We start from the raw sequence: 17,543 nt of genomic DNA on the forward strand, positions 1-17,543 counted from the left end.
GGCGTCACAATTCTCCTCCACTACAAGAAATCTCGTCCCGAGATTTAGGAGCGGGAGTAAGGGGGAAGGGATTTGGTTACGAAATTCTAACGAATCTTCTCGATCTTGGTTGCTCTTCTCGAAGTGGTCGATCCATTATATTGATGTCTTCATTTCTCTGCTTCAGGTCATTATGGTGAAGTCGTCCTTTTCTTCAGGCACTCCAACATACTTACGAATAGGTAAGGGGCAGCTCAGTTACGACAGAATGTTTATGAGGGAAACCATCTGGGGTTAACCTATGAATAAGCATAAGATTATCTCTCGAGTTGAACATATAAAATACATCGAGAGTAAGGTATGAAGGTACCATAAGAGGTTCCAAGAGGATAGATTGTTGCTCGAAGTCTGAACCAGAGTGAGATAGGGGTTCAGAGCGGCGAGAGTAAGTATGGCGTCTGATACCACAATAGATCACTAGGCAGGTGGCCTGTGAATTACTTATGACGCCTCGCATGAGGAATAACTTTGGAAACAGGAGGGTACCGGAGAGTCAGGTTTCGATCCCGTGGAACTGTGGGTTATGGGCCCACCATGTGGTTAAAAGTAGGAAGGTCAGTGACATCTTGCACGATCGTGTAAGCAAGGCATGTCAGAGGATAGTCTGTCAGTTATGTCGGCAACAACATCGATACCAAGGGCGAGGGACGAAGAGAACCATTTTCCTGCTCGTTGAACGAGGCGGGCCAATAGGCAAGGTTCCCGTCCATCGGTGGCTACCGAAATGTCATCAACAACAGTAACAGGGTCTTGCTGACAGAATTGTACACCGAGGTATACACATAAGCAGGAGAATATTACTGCTTAGATCATATAGATCACAAGAAAGGTCAAACCAAATAATGGAAAGGAAAATGTGTTTAAACACGTATATCAGGGGTATATCCTTCCCAAGGACAAGCAGAGCATGATATCCATGACAGGATATTATGTAGAAAACTCCTTAGGTAGGGGAGAGAAATTTCATGATATTACCCATACAGCGGTGTTTGGATAATTGAGCAGGAAACATTTATCATCGGGCTTCAAATGTTCTTGTTGAAAATTGGAGTACCATAGACATGCTTCGAGATAGCATTGACATGGTCTTCGAGCAAAAGGTCAGACTTTAGATATAGGAAGGATCCATTAGGAACAACTGGTAGGATAAGTCTTACAATTTCCTCAGGGAAGAATGGCTAAACTTGCTAAAAAGGATACTACAATAATAGGTCCTCCACCCAAGGGGGGGGTGCTAGGCATGACATCATGTTACCAGGTCATCAAAGGACCAATGTTATAACTCTTGAAAATATGTTCCAACCATCATATCTGATGGAGATTCAGATATGATGGGTGTCAGGATACCTCAGGCTCAGGATGCCCGAGAAGAAAGGTGCAACACAAATTGACGGGATGACACTGTAAGATTCTCGGGAAATGAACTAAGAAGTGATTTCCGTTAACAAGAGTTCATCATTAACCCAAGGAGAGGATGATGAGGTGGCTGATGGACTCAGCGATAATTCAATGAGGTATCCAAAAGATGGATCTCCACAATTAAGTGAACAAGGAGATAACATTGGTCAGATCAAATGATATAAGGAAGTATGCTCGAGGAAAACATACACAATTAAACATTGGTTGAAAGGTGCGCCCGAAATATGGGTTGGGTTGCACGACCAATGTCAGAATGGTGATTCACTAGTCAATAGTCTAAGAATGAACTTTCGACCATTAACTTCAAAAAAATAGGGTTGCTAGAAGGAAAGAATCCAAACAACACCGTTCACTTGTTGGAATTAACACGGGGACCAATAAAGAATGGTGATGGTGAGAAGTATTTCTATGCCAAGAATTCTCAAGAGGTGGAACAAATCTCAGAACATTCTTGACATAAAGGATGGTAATACTCCAAGGTAAAGAAGAACAATTGCTGGATAGCAAGGAACTCAAGGTATAACACCAAACATGAACAAGCTTGTGTTGGTGGGAAGGCAATAAAGTGGTCGACGATAATACAATTCATCGAGGGCAAGGATGTTATTTCTCATCTTGAATTCAATTGATATCCTGGATGAGCTCAGAATGTTGATGATCACGACACCTTTGTCGCGAGAGTTCATGAAGATGTAATCGATCGGTAACGACATCAAGTCAAGTAATGATGAAGTGAAAGGTTATTGGAACCAAGGGTACGACACAAACTCGAAACCAAGCTTGTTGTTCAAGGCGAAATGATATGACGATGAGGATCGACGTAAGGTTAGTTCATCGTCGAAATTTGGTGCTCCGAGAATAAGGACCAGGTAGCACAGTTAGAATCGGCACGACAATGATATAGCCAAACAGGCTAGGAATGGCGTGATCGGGTACAAACTCGTACTTATAGAAGCTTACTGAAGAGTTGTTGAACCGAAGAGCGGACTCGGTTCAGTTATCGGTGTCTTTGAGTGTTCAATAACTCAGAGCCCGCGAAAAATTGGAATCAGTGGGAAGGTAGCATTTGATGAAGAACTCATAAGGAGTTATGCAGTTCCATGATAATCTCGAGATACCAGGGGGGTAATACTCGACACAAGATCAAAGTAAAGGTGGGACTGGTGTATTGATCCATAGAAGACAATTGTTTTAACTTGTCCGAGAAATGAGATCAAAGAAGAACAATCATGGTCGGAACCACGGTTGCAAAAGGCCAGATCCTAGATATAAGATGAACTTATACCAAAGGAATAATTTATTTAAAAGAAGCTTTAATGATAAGATCTACATCGTGTCCATGGGCATGAACACAAGTTCAAGGTCGACTCCCACTTCTCCAATGCATAACCTTTCATTCACTTCTCACGTTCGATGAAGATGCAGTGTTGAAATTTTATCTGGTGAAGCACCAGAAGAGTATGACTCGTGAAAACTTTCGGGTTCACACGGTTTAGAGAAGGCATATGTTCAACCCATCCAGGCATCTTACGAACATATACCACAAACTTCGGGGTAATTAATACAAGCTCGAAAGTAGAGCATTGTTGGTCAAGCAGAGGATACAATGTACCAAAGGCATTATGTATCAGGGGAAAGAGCTCACAAGGTGATTAATTATGAAGGACATAAAATCCAACAAAGGAACCGATGGTCCACAACGGAGCTGGTGTGGGTATCGATACTCTATCAAAGGAAGAAGGAATGCAAGTGCACCGGATTATAGAAACAACTGACTAACTCAATTGTCAAATGCAAAGGAATTATGATTCCCAAATCAAGGGATCAGAAGCAATGCTCTGATTAGGGGTGGATAAGTTGAATAGCCTTAGGGTACAACCAACGACAATTGGATTGGTCGAGAACCAACTCCAGTTAAAAGAATGGAAGCTCAGCCGGAAAGGTAATTTATAAGGATCAATGATGATTGCGTGCATTCGCAAACATATTGAGTCAACAGACTCAAAATGATAATGACAAGGAATGTCATTAGACTACGAGACTTATGGGATTAACCATAATGTGAGCAAACAAGAATCTCAAGAGCCAAAGGCTCCAGAGGATTTTCGGAATATCGAATAGTATTTTGAAGACTTTTGTGAAACTCATGAACAACTGGGGATGAGCGGATACTTGACAAGTGCGGCGATTTATTTGAAGGGGTATTCATGTGGCAAAGAACTGCTAGGCAGTAGGCACGAAGTATTCTCGGAACAATAGAGAAAACTTCGGGTATCATGTAATAACAAGAACAATGGGGAATGATCGTAAGATTGGCAAGTGTAAGTAGTTATCCATAAGGATTTATCGGTGGTCGGGAATAGCAAAAGTGATGGGCACAAAGTCTCGAGAGAATATCAAAGAGTATCTCCGAAATCTTCTGATGCAGTCGGTGACCATCTGGACTGAAGGGGCTCTCCGGGAGAAAGTATTTTCGAGAACCTAAAGTTAGTTTTTAGTAAAAATCGTTTAACCCGAATAGAAGAGGGTTCAGAATCCCAGAGTAAAGGTCGAGGAATAAAAGATCCTAGTACCACCCAATGGCGACGTGGGCCCGTAAGGCACACAGCCAAGTTAGTAAAAGTTTTGCAATGTCTAGACTCGACTTCGGCCAAGAAGTGTGACAGGGGGATTCCTACAGGCAGTCGGCTCTGATACCAACTTGTAACGCCCCCGATTTGACCGTACACTAATCATGCACGCAAATGTGTACGATCAAGATCAGGGACTCACGGGAAGATATCACAACACAACTCTACAAATAAAATAAGTCATACAAGCATCATAATACAAGCCAGGGACCTCGAGGGCTCGAATACAAGTGCTCGATCATAGACGAGTCAGCGGAAGCAACAATATTTGAGTACAGACATAAGTTAAACAAGTTTGCCTTAAGAAGGCTAGCACAAACTGGGATACAGATCGAAAGAGGCGCAGGCCTCCTGCCTGGGATCCTCCTAACTACTCCAGGTCGTCGTCAGCGGGCAGCACATAGTAGTAGGCACCTCCGGTGTAGTAGGGGTCGTCGTCGACGGTGGCGTCTGGCTCCTGGACTCCAGCATCTGGTTGCGACAACCAGAAAGAAGGGAAAGGGGAAAAAGGGGGGAGAAAGCAACCGTGAGTACTCATCCAAAGTACTCGCAAGCAAGGAACTACACTACATATGCATGGGTATATGTGTAAGGAGGCCATATCAGTGGACTGAACTGCAGAATGCCAGAATAAGAGGGGGATAGCTAATCCTGTCGAAGACTACGCTTCTGGTCACCTTCGTCTTGCAACAGGCAGAAGAGGGTAGGTCGAAGTCCTCCAAGTAGCATCGCATAGCATATCCTACCCAGCGATCCTCCCCTCGTATCCCTGAGGAAGAGCGACCACCGGTTGTATCTGGCACTTGGAAGGGTGTGTTTTATTAAGTATCTGGTTCTAGTTGTCATAAGGTTAAGGTACAACTCCAAGTCGTCCTGTTACCGAAGATCACGGCTATTCGAATAGATTAAACTTCCCTGCAGGGGTGCACCACATAACCCAACACGCTTGATCCCATTTGGCCGAACACACTTTCCTAGGTCATGCCCGGCCTCGGAAGATCAACACGTCGCAGCCCCACCTACGCTCAACAGAGAGGCCAGCACGCCGGTCTAAACCTAAGCGCACAGGGGTCTGGGCCCATCGCCCATAGCACACCTGCACGTTGCGTACGCAGCCGAAAGCAGACCTAGCCTAGTGGTGTTCCAGTCCAATTCGGCGCGCGCCGCTCCGTCGCTGACGTCTGAAGTGCTTCGGCTGATACCACGACGTCGGGATACCCATAACTACTCCCACGTAGATGGTTAGTGCGTATAGGCTCGTAGCCAGACTCAGATCAAATACCAAGATCTCGTTAAGCGTGTTATTATGAAGCAACCGCGGACGCCGACCAGGGCCAGGCCCACCTCCCTCCTAGGCGGTCTCAACCTGCCCTGTCGCTCCGCCACAAAGATCCACACAGAGGGCCGTCGGGACAAAGGTCCTTTCAGCCCCCAATCCGTGAATCACTCGCGGGTACTCTTCGAGCGGACCCGACTTTAGTCACCATCGGTATAGTATGTAAGTATGTATAGTATATACCCGTGATCACCTCCCGAGTGATCACGGCCCAATAGTATAGCAAGGCAGACTGACAAGAATGTAGGGCCACAGATGGAAATACTAGCATCCTATACTAAGCATATAGGATTGCAGGTAAAGGTATCAACAGTAGTAACAAGGGCAGGCTATGCATCAGGATAGGTATAACGGAAAGCAGTAATATGCTACACTACTCTAATGCAAGCAGTATAGAGTAGAATAGGCGATATCTGGTGATCAAGGGGGGGCTTGCCTGGTTGCTCTGGCAAGAGAGAGGGGTCGTCAACTCCGTAGTCGAACTGGGCAGCAGCAGCGTCGGTCTCGTAGTCTACCGGAGAGAAGAGGGGGAAGAAACAATGAATACCATGCAAACAAATGCATATCGATGCATGACATGACAAGTAATGATGCTAGGTGTGCCCAATCGCGGTAGTAGGTGATACCGACGAAAGGGGGAAACATCCGGGAAAGTATTCCCGGTGTTTCGCGTTTTCGGACTGATGAACCGGAGGGGAGAAGTTGCGAGTTCGATAGGTTAGGGGTGTGTGGCGGACGAACGGACTGCGTATTCGGAATCGTCTCGTCGTTCTGAGCAACTTTCATGTACAAAGTTTTTCCATCCGAGCTACGGTTTATTTTATATTGATTTTAAAAGATTTAATTCATTTTTAGGATTTATTTAATCATTTTAATTCAGGATTATCCAGAACAGTGCCTGGTGACGTCAGCATGACGTAGAGGTGACGTCAGCGGTCAACGGTCCGTTGACCAGAGTCAACCTGACCGGTGGGTCCAGTGGGACCCACCTGTCATAGTCTGAGACTAATTAATTAGGTTTAATTAGTTTAGTTAATTGACTAGGTTAATTACTAATTAGATTAATCTAAATATGATTAATTAACTTAATTAAATCCTTAATTAATTAAATATTGTAATTATTAATTAACTTTTTATTTATTTACTTCTTTTTTTTTTGAGAAAGAAAAAAAAAGGGCGTGGGGCCCCTGGGTCAGTGGCCCGGGGGGCCAAAACGGGCGGCTGTGTAGCGGGCGCGTGCGGGGCGAAGCCCGCCCGGGCGCAGGGAATGGCCGCGGGGCGAGGGCGGTCGCCGGCGGGGAGCAGGACGACGGCGCGCCAGGCGGCTGTGGGCATGGCCAGGTGCGGGCCGCGGCACCGCGGGGCAGAGGCCGAGCCCCGGGGGAGCCGGTCGCGGAGCGGCGAAGGCGAAGCAAGGGCGACCGCGGCGCGGTAGTAGTGGCGGAGGAGGGGCGGCACAGCAGCAGTGATGGGGTGCGGCCGCCGGGCGATGCAGGTGAGGGGCGCAGCCGGCGCGAGCGGCAACCGTGGTGAGGCCAGGGGGCGAGCCGGCCGGTGGCGCTGAGCACGAACTCAGGCGGTGCCAGGAGCAGCTGCAGCAGAACCGCGGGTGAGCGCGGCGCGCGGGCATGGGGAGAAGGACCGGGGCGCGTGTGGCGCGGCCACGAGCGCGGGCGCTGAGTGCGGTGACCGCGGCGACGGACGAGGAGAGGGGGAGCTCACAGGGGAAGTAGGGCATGGGCAGCGGGCTCGGGGAAGTTTGGGGAGGCCGACGGGGACGAGCGACGGAGTGGAAGAAGGACGGCGAGGTGGCGGCGTCCTGGCGTGGGGCGGCGAGCTCCGGGCGTCAGCGCGGTCCTGGCGGCGACGGACGGCGACGAGGGCCTCCTCCCTCGATCCCGATCCAATCGGGGGAGAGGGGGAGAGATATTTTGCGGGGGGGTGTGGGGGTGTGTCGGTGGGTGTGTGGGGGGATAAGGGAGGCGGGATGGGCCAGCCAGGTGGGCCTGGTAGCCTAGCTGGGCCGAACGGCCAGGGAGGGTCTTTCCTCTCTTTTTGTTGTTTCTGTTTTTTTTTCTTTTATGTATTTTATTTCTTTTCTGTTTTATTTTGTTCCTGATTGTATTTTAGTTTTGTGAAGTACAAAAATGATACCTAAATTGGTAATAGGAATTATACCACTGTCACAATTAACTTGGCACCTAAATATATTAGTTTGTAATTGTTTATCATTTTAAAGCATTTAAATAATTGTTTTTGCTATTGTTTTAGTTTATTTAGTGCATTTAAGTATTTTATTAAGAGATGATTTCTTCACCAGCATTTATTATGGATTATTAGACACATTAGGAACAATTTAGTTTTGACTTTTGAAAACTTTAATTGTTTTGACTTTAATTCAAATTTGAATTTGGTTCGGTTCCGAGCTAACACGAGATTATCAACAATAATCGAGGTGACGTGGCATCATTACCAGAGGGTTACTGTAGCTTGATTACCCGGGCGTCACACCCGGCTCTCGATGAGTTGTTTCTTGCCCTAAGCCGCCAGCAGGTCATCCCCTTATATACACGGGTTGACGCCCTGTGGCTTACAGAGTCCCGACCGGCTTATAAACAGTGTCCGGCTCGGTGACTAGTTAAATCTACCTTATGTTACAAGCCATGCCATCATGGCGGTTTACTACAATGGGCCTTAAGTCGCCTGTGGGCTTTGGGCCCTTTATAAACCGCCATCTTCATGCCTGGTCTTGGGCTTCCTCTGATGAGTCCTCCTTTGTGTAACCCGGCCCCTCCTAGGCGGCTTACACAAATAGTCATATCCCCAACACACTACAAGTACACTACTTGGCACTTGGGGGCTAATGTGAGTCAGTTCACTTTTTCTTGAGACCCGGCGTATCTTGCCAGATTAAGCCGGACCTTGGGGGCTACATGTTTGGGTTTTTTAGGTGACTATAAGTCCCGGCTCAACTTGTCAGATTAAGCCAGCCCTTGGGGGCTACATATTTGGATCTTAGAAATAATTGTGAGTATGCATCATTTTGTTGCTATGAAATTATTGAAGCTACACAAGGTTCTTTTAAGATTAATATTTGAAGACACGGCTCATCTTTATCAGATAAGCCGACCCTGAGAGGCAATGGTTTGAAAATTTTCATGAAGTCTCAAGCATAGTCAATATTTTTCTTATACTTAAGACTTGGCAGCTACATAAGTACATATGGAAAGGGATTAGTACCATACCTCATAGCGCTCCTTCATGAGATTCACTAAGCCGACTTCTAAATCACGGCTAGTGTGAAGGCGGCCAGATACCCTGCGTGGATGTCGCTTGCGCTGAAGGCGGCATAGCTTTCCAAATCCATCTTGGTCTTGCCTTTATACAAAGAAAGAGATTCTTCTTTGGTGTCATGTTTGGCCAACACAGTGGAAGCCCATGGTGCAGTGCAAGTTGTCCCAGTGATGGACACATCTCCAGAGTCCTTGTCAAGAGGGATCTCTTCAGCTGGCTTCTGAGGAGTTGGTAGCTTAGGGTTCGGTGGGTCATGGATGGCCGCCGGGTTAAGCTTCGCGTCCATTTACTCAAGGAGGATGGCATTGATTGTTTGTGGCGGGTCATCCATGGGTTCTTCTGGGTCTTGAGTGTGGGCCTCAGAGATGTCGGTATGTTGTTTCTCTGGCTCAGCAGATTTAGGATCTTTCAAAGGCCCGCTAAGCTTATGCTTCTTACCGGACTTTGCCATACCTCTGTAATACAATACAAAGTGTATGAGTATATCATAAGGTGGTGATAAATAATTGAAATACTTACCCTTGGGCGATTTTGAAGACTGGCATTTGAGTCCCAGAAGAGTCGCTAGATGATGGAGGTGTCTTCTGATAATTTGACTTGAAAGGAGTAAGAGGTTGACGTATTTGGCCGGCTAATGGATAAAGAGAGTCTAAGTTATGAGGCACCTCGTGATGATGTTTGCGAGGAGCCGGCGTGTTAGGTAAGCCGGAGATAAAATCTTGAGAGTCGCCGCTTTGAGTCGGGCGTCTTGGCTCATGTTGTTATTTCTTCAAAATAAAGTTGGGATCCAAGTGAGCAAGAGGATGAGAAAATTTCACCTTCCGGATGACCCACCGAGTTCTCTTTCTTGCAAAGGTTCTGAGTCGGAGGAGACAGGGATTACCTCTGCGGCGTCGGCTTGACTAGTCTCTGCAGCATCCTAAGAAGAGTCAGTGTCAATTAGCTGCATAAAAAGGCGACCAAGGGAGTCAAGTTCTACCTACAGGTCTTCTCGCTTGAGAAGATCCTCTGCTGCTGATTTCTTACGGCGACCCGGGCCACGGGCGGTGGTCTTAAGCTTTTTGACTGGGGGTGGCCTGAAGCTTCTTTTGCCGGAATGGAGAGTCGGCCTATATTTCAAATGAGCAACAGTAAATTGAAGCAAGATAAAAATTATAAGTATTGATGGCAATATAATGAAAATTTATGGAAAACACTTACAGGTGGAGATGCGTTGGGCACGCAAAAAGGGTTCACCACTACTTTGCGGTAGTTTTCCATACTCTCCGCACGTAATGATTTAACCATAGCGGTGGCATCCTCATCAGTCAAGGGGGTCTAGTTATAGCATTGGGGGTCCTTGGTGTCACCTGCGTACTCACACATTAAGCCGCTGCGCCGGGCAATGTTGAGGATATCGCTTATCATTATCGTCTCGGCCAGCTAGGGATTAGAGATTAATTGGTAATCGGATGATTAATTGATTTTATTGGTCGACTATTAATCAGATATTTGTTTGCAAATCTCAGGTTCCCAACACTAAAATAAGCTATATTCAACACCAAAACAATATTTGACAGAAGTGTTACCTTGATTTCTAGCCTTTGAATCCTCGTATAATTGCAAACAAAATAAGTCAATAGTACATATTCTATAACAAGGTCCATAAAACATAAATAAACATAGTTTTTGCAAACATCATGCTATGAATAGGTCAGATTTATCGATAGATTCCCGACAAATCGCTTGTCAGAACCATAAATCTGTCCAGAAGATAAACGGCAAAGATAAGGCATAATCTTATCGGTGACCCCCCGATTAGTGATAAATCAGAAGATTAATAGGTGAATTGGAAGATTTCTTGAACAGTGGCACCGGCTTAATGGCAAGATTCTCTATGAAACCCTGCAACAGACCATGTCTACTCCAGACAAGCCATTGGCCACCAGAGCTCTTATCTTTGAAAAGATGGCAGAATACTTGGCTCGTTCTGCAGCAGAGATGCAATCTGGAAGCACGTGAGTGGGGCTGAGCCGGCAGGGGCGATAACCCGGCAGGGGATTTTCACCATCTGGAGAGGTGTCTTGGTAGTAGAACCATGTTTAGTTCCAATCTTTGGGGTGACTGGGCAGTACAGTTGCAGGAAAAACAATATCTCGTCGCCTCTGAATGGATATCCCACCCAGCTCAAGACTAAGTCCATCGGACATCTCATTCTGGCGGCTCACATAGAAATAGTCTCTAAAGAGATCAACCTCAGCCTCTTGTTGAAGATACACTTCACAGAAGACTTGAAAGTTGCAGATGTTGGAAACGGAGTTGGGACCGATGTCTTGAGGGTGAAGGTTGTAAAAGTGGAGAACATCCCTGAAGAATTTTGACCCGGTTGGCGAGAAACCGCGGAGGAGGTGATCAACAAAGATGATGACTTCACCTTCTTTGGGTTGAGGTCTAATTTTAGCACCTGGGACTTGCCAGTGGATGGTGTCCTTTGATGGCAAGACTCCCATATCCACAAACTGTTGGAGAGACAGTTCAGAAACTTGAGAAGCAACCCAATCACTGAAGGGAATATGCCCTAGAGGCAATAATAAAGTTGTTATTTTATATTTCCTTATTCATGATAAAGGTTTATTATTCATGCTAGAATTGTATTGATCGGAAACCTTGATACATGTGTGAATACATAAACAAACACTGTGTCCCTAGTAAGTCTCTACTAGACTAGCTCGTTGAACAAAGATGGTTAAGGTTTCCTAACCATAGACATGTGTTGTCATTTGATAATATGATCACATCATTAGGAGAATGATGTGATGGACAAGACCCATCTGTTAGCTTAGCATTATGATCGTTCAGTTTTATTGCTATTGCTTTCTTCATGTCAAATACATATTCCTTCGACTATGAGATTATGCAACTCCCAGATACTGGAGGAATGCCTTGTGTGCTATCAAACGTCACAACATAACTGGGTGATTATAAAGATGCTCTACAGGTATCTCTGAAGGTGTTTGTTGAGTTGACAAAGATCAAGATTAGGATTTGTTACTCCAAGTATCGGAGAAGTATCTCTGGGCCCTCTCGGTAATACACATCATAATCTTGCAAGCAAACGACTAAGGAGTTAGTCACGAGGTGATGTATTACAAAACGAGTAAAGAGAACTGCCGGTAACGAGATTGAACTAGGTATGAAGATACCGACGATCGAATCTCGGGCAAGTAACATACCGATGGACAAAGGGAATTACGTATGTTGTCATAACGGTTTGACCGATAAAGATCTTCGTAGAATATGTAGGAGCCAATATGGGCATCCAAGTTCCTCTATTGGTTATTGACTAGAGAGGTGTCTCGGTCATGTCTACATAGTTTCGAACCCGTAGGGTCCGCATGCTTAACGTTTGATGACGATATAGTATTATATGAGTTATGAGCTTTGGTGACTGAATATTGTTCGGAGTCCCGGATGAGATCACGGACATGACGAGGAGTCTCGAAACGGTAGAGAGGTAAATATTGATATATAAACGATGGTATTCAGACACCGGAAGTGTTCCGGAGGGTACCGGGTACATATCGGATCACCGGAAGGGGTTCCGGGCACCCACGGCAAAAGATATGAGCCTTATGGGCCAAGAGGGAAAACACACCAGCCACAAGGGGCTGGTGCGCCCCCCATATGGGCCGGCCAAGGTGGAGAAGGAAAGGAGAAGGAGGAAAGGAAAGAAAGGGAATAGGATTACCCATCCCCCTCTTTCCTTCCCGCTCCAATATATATGGCAGGGGGCGCACGGCTTGGGAGGAGCCCAGGTAGGATTCAGTCCTACTTGGGGCGCCTCCTAGCCTGTACCCTCCCCCTCCCACCTATATATATATATGGAGGGGCACCCTAGCACACACCAAACAATATTTTTAGCCATGTGCGGCGCCCCCCTCCACCGTTTACACCCCTAGTCATATCTTTGTAGTGCTTAGGTGAAACCCTGCAAGGATCACTTCACCATCACCATCACCACGCCGTCGTGCTGACAGAACTCATCTACTACCTCAATGACTTGTAGGATCAAGAAGGCGAGGGACGTCACTGAGCTGAACGTGTACAGAACATGGAGGTGCCGTGCGTACGATACTTGATCGTTTGACGTGAGAAGAAGTTCGACTACATCAATCGCATTGTGAAACGCTTCCGCTTACGGTCTACGAGGGTACGTACACACACTCTCCCCCTTGTTGCTATGCATCTACATGGATAGATCATTGCGTGTGCGTAGATTTTTTTTCATGCAATGTTTCCCAACAAACACATGAAGTGGGAGTCTTAGTCATGATTGGTGGTGTAAAAGATTATGGCCTAGAGGCAAAAACATGGCGGATTACAATCAAGGTGGTAAACCGCCTAAATAATTATGGTGGTGGTTCAACAGCAATGAGTTGGTTATGAAGTAGTTTGAACATGATAAGTTACAAATTTATGGTTAAGCCGGCAGTAGGTTGGCGGGTTATCAAGTTACTTTTTGAGCCGCCCAAACTGCATTGGTGAAGCGGCTATTTACGGAGCTGAGCTTGATGAAAGTTTTTTGGTAGAATTTCACTAAGTGTTGAGCAAACAAGTTTCACAGATCATGCCTATAGTTTTGGATATACGACAGCTTGAAAAACAGAAGGAAATTGCTAAACCTAAAACATAGTGGACGAACTAGTGTGCTGGGGATTGAATCTCGGAAGAAAAGAATGAATATACAATTGGTAGCAGATGCCAAAGCTATCACCGCATGACTTCAGTATCACTTTTGGGTCAAACTAAGCAACATGGTGGATGAACTACAAGTGAACACGACGAACACCGATGAAAACCGATGGACTATGGTAACCTAATGCGGATTGGAAGTAACGAGAGATGGGTACCTGGTGATGCTGATGGACAAGGGGCACCGCGATCTCTGGTTAAAGTCAGGTCGATGCAGCAGCCAGGATGAAGCTGTTGAAGAAAGGTTGATTGGGGCGGCGGAGCTTCGGCGGCAGTGGTCGTCACGAGGAAGAAGAAGAAGAGAAGGGGGCGGGGGTGAAAATAAAAAAGGACCCATGTCCCTATTTATAAGGAAACGGTAAAATAGCATGCGCGGAAATCAAGGAGGCGACATGATTATTTCAACAGTGTGGGTGCCTTGATTCTCAGATCGACCAATTAATACAAAAGATTTGTTGCAATGTCACAAATTTTTGAAGACTTGATTTGCATGACGTAATGGCGGGTTAAGTTTTGGAAGACGATTCGCCAACTGAAGCACTGAAAATTGACATGAACAAGTTCAAATCAATTTGGGGTCTAATGTTGGGGATATAACCCCGAGGTGTGACCCGCCCAGGTGGGGCTGGTTTACACCGTTGGCGACTTAATATAAGAAGGCCCAAGAAGATGAACTAGGAAGGCAGCGGTGACGGCCCAAGACCCGGAAGAATGAGCCGCCCGATGATGACTTTCCTGGTAAGGCAAGGCGATTTAGAAACCAAGCTGGTCACATTGTGTCATCCAGCTCGGACTCTTGTAAGTTGTCGGGCCTTGACCTGTGTATATAAAGGCGAGACTCAGCGGCGGGTTAACTCAGGAAAACAATTGATCAATAACTAGGTCAAGCGTAATCTCTCCCTTGTAATTGAAACTCAAGCAATACAACTAGAAGCAGGACGTACGCTTTTACCTCATTGTGAGGGGCCGAACCTGGGTAAATTCTTGTGTCCTTTGTCCCTCTCAACCCCTTCGAGAGAACCTACATTGCGATGGCTCCACACCTAAGTCCTTTCACAAGGGCATCTACCGTGACAAAACCACGACACATATTATTATCTCCATATGGCAGGAATCAAATGTTGGGAAACATAGTAATTTCAAAAAAATTCCTACAAACACGCAAGATCATGGTGATGCATAGCAACGAGAGGGAAGAGTGTTGTCCATGTACCCTCATAGACCGAAAGTGTAAGCGTTAGCACAACGCGGTTGATGTAGTCGTACGTCTTCATGATCCGACCGATCAAGTACCGAACGCGCGGCACCTCCGAGTTCAGCACACGTTCAGCTCGATGACGTCCCTCGAACTCTGATACAGCTGAGCTTCAAGGGAGAGTTCCATCAGCACGACGGCGTGGTGACAACGATGATGCTCTACTACGAGTTCAGCACACGTTCACCTAAGCACCGCTATGATATTATCGAGGTGGAATATGGTGGAGGGGGGCACCGCACACGGCTAATAGATCTCAAGGATAAATTGTTGTGTCTAGAGCTGCCCCCCTCCCCCGCCCCCGTATATAAAGGAGCAAGGGGGAGGGGGCGGACGGCTAGGAGGAGGTGCGCCAGGGAGGATTCCTACTCCCACCGGGAGTAGGACTCCCTCCTTTCCTTGTCCAAGTAGGAGAGGGGGAAGGAAGGGAGAGAGGAGAGGAAGGAAAGGGGGCGCCTCCCCCCTCCTTGTGCTATTCGGACTAGAGGGGGAGGGGGCGCGCGGCCTGCCCTGGCCACCCCTCCTCTGCTCCACTTTGGGCCCATGTGGCCCATTCACCCCCAGGGGGTTCCGGTAACCCCTCGGTACTCCGGTATATATCCGATAACCCCCGGAACCATTCCGGTGTCCGAATAGTCGTCCAATATATCAATCTTCATGTCTCGACCATTTCGAGACTCCTCGTCATGTCCGTGATCACATCCGGGACTCCGAACTATCTTCGGTACATCAAAACATATAAACTCATAATATAACCGTCATCTAACTTTAAGTGTGCGGACCCTACGGGTTCGAGAACTATGTAGACATGACTGAGACACGTCTCCGATCAATAACCAATAGCGGAACCTGGATGCTCATATTGGCTCCCACATATTCTACGAAGATCTTTATCGGTCAAACCGCATAACAACATACATTGTTCCCTTTGTTATCGGTATGTTAATTGCCCGAGATTCGATCATCGGTATCTCACTACCTAGTTCAATCTCGTTACCGGCAAGTCTCTTTACTCGTTATGTAATGCATCATTCCGTAACTAACTCATTAGCTACATTGCTTGCAAGGCTTATAGTGATGTGCATTACCGAGAGGGCCCAGCGATACCTCTCCGACAATCAGAGTGACAAATCCTAATCTCGAAATACGCGAACTCAACATGTACCTTTGGAGACACCTGTATAGCCCCTTTATAATCACCCTGTTACGTTGTGACATTTGGTAGCACACAAAGTGTTCCTCCGGTAAACGGGAGTTGCATAATCTCATAGTTGTAGGAACATGTATAAGTCATGAAGAAAGCAATAGCAACATACTAAATGATCAAGTGCTAAGCTAATGGAATGGGTCAAGTCAATGACATCATTCTCCTAATGATGTGATCCCGTTAATCAAATGACAGCTCATGTCTATGGTAAGGAAACTCAACCATCTTTGATCAACGAGCTAGTCAAGTAGAGGCATACTAGTGACACTATATTTGTCTATGTATTCACACATGTATTATGTTTCGGTTAATACAATTCTAGCATGAATAATAAACATTTATCATGATATAAGGAAATAAATAATAACTTTATTATTGCCTCTAGGGCATATTTCCTTTAGTCTCCCACTTGCACTAGAGTCAATAATCTAGATTACATAGTAATGATTCTAACACCCATGGAGTCTTGGTGCTGATCATATTTTGCTCATGGAAGAGGCTTAGTCAATGGGTCTGCAACATTCAGATCCGTATGTATCTTGCAAATCTCTATGTCTCCCACCTGGACTTGGTCCCGGATGGAATTGAAGTGTCTCTTGATGTGCTTGGTCCTCTTGTGAAATCTGGATTCCTTTGCCAAGGTAATTGCACTAGTATTGTCACAGAAGATTTTCATTGGACCTGATGCACTAGGTATGACACCTAGATCGGATATGAACTCCTTCATCCAGACTCCTTCATTTGATGCTTCTGAAGCAGCTATGTACTCTGCTTCACATGTAGATCCCGCCACGACGCTTTGTTTAGAACTGCACCAACTGACAGCTCCACCATTCAATATAAACACGTATCCGGTTTGCGATTTAGAATCATCCGGATCAGTGTCAAAGCTTGCATCAACATAACCATTTACGACTAGCTCTTTGTCACCTCCATAAACGAGAAACATATCCTTAGTCCTTTTCAGGTATTTCGGGATATTCTTGACCGTTGTATAGTGATCCACTCCTGGATTACTTTGGTACCTCCCTGCTAAACTTATTGCTAAGCATACATCTGGTCTGGTACACAGCATTGCATACATGATAGAGCCTATGGCTGAAGCATTGGGAACATCTTTCATTTTCTCTCTATCTTCTGCTGTGGTCGGGCATTGAGTCTGACTCAACTTCACACCTTGTAATACAGGCAAGAACTCTTTCTTTGCTTGATCCATTTTGAACTTTCTCAAAACTTTATCAAGGTATGTGCTTTATGAAAGTCCAATTAAGTGTCTTGATCTATCTCTATAGATCTTGATGCCTAATATATAAGCAGCTTCACCGAGGTCTTTCATTGAAAAACTTTTATTCAAGTATCCTTTTATGCTATCCAGAAATTCTATATCATTTCCAATTAACAATATGTAATATACATATAATATCAGAAATGCTACGGAGCTCCCACTCACTTTCTTGTAAATACATGCTTCTCCAAAAGTCTGTATAAAACCATATGCTTTGATCACACTATCAAAGCATTTATTCCAACTCCGAGAGGCTTGCACCAGTCCATAAATGGATCGCTGGAGCTTGCACACTTTGTTAGCACCTTTTGGATCGACAAAACCTTCTGGTTGCATCATATACAACT

The sequence above is a fragment of the Triticum dicoccoides genome, chromosome 6B (genome assembly GCF_002162155.2).
Source record: "Triticum dicoccoides isolate Atlit2015 ecotype Zavitan chromosome 6B, WEW_v2.0, whole genome shotgun sequence".
In the NCBI taxonomy this organism is placed as follows: Eukaryota; Viridiplantae; Streptophyta; class Magnoliopsida; order Poales; family Poaceae; genus Triticum; species Triticum dicoccoides.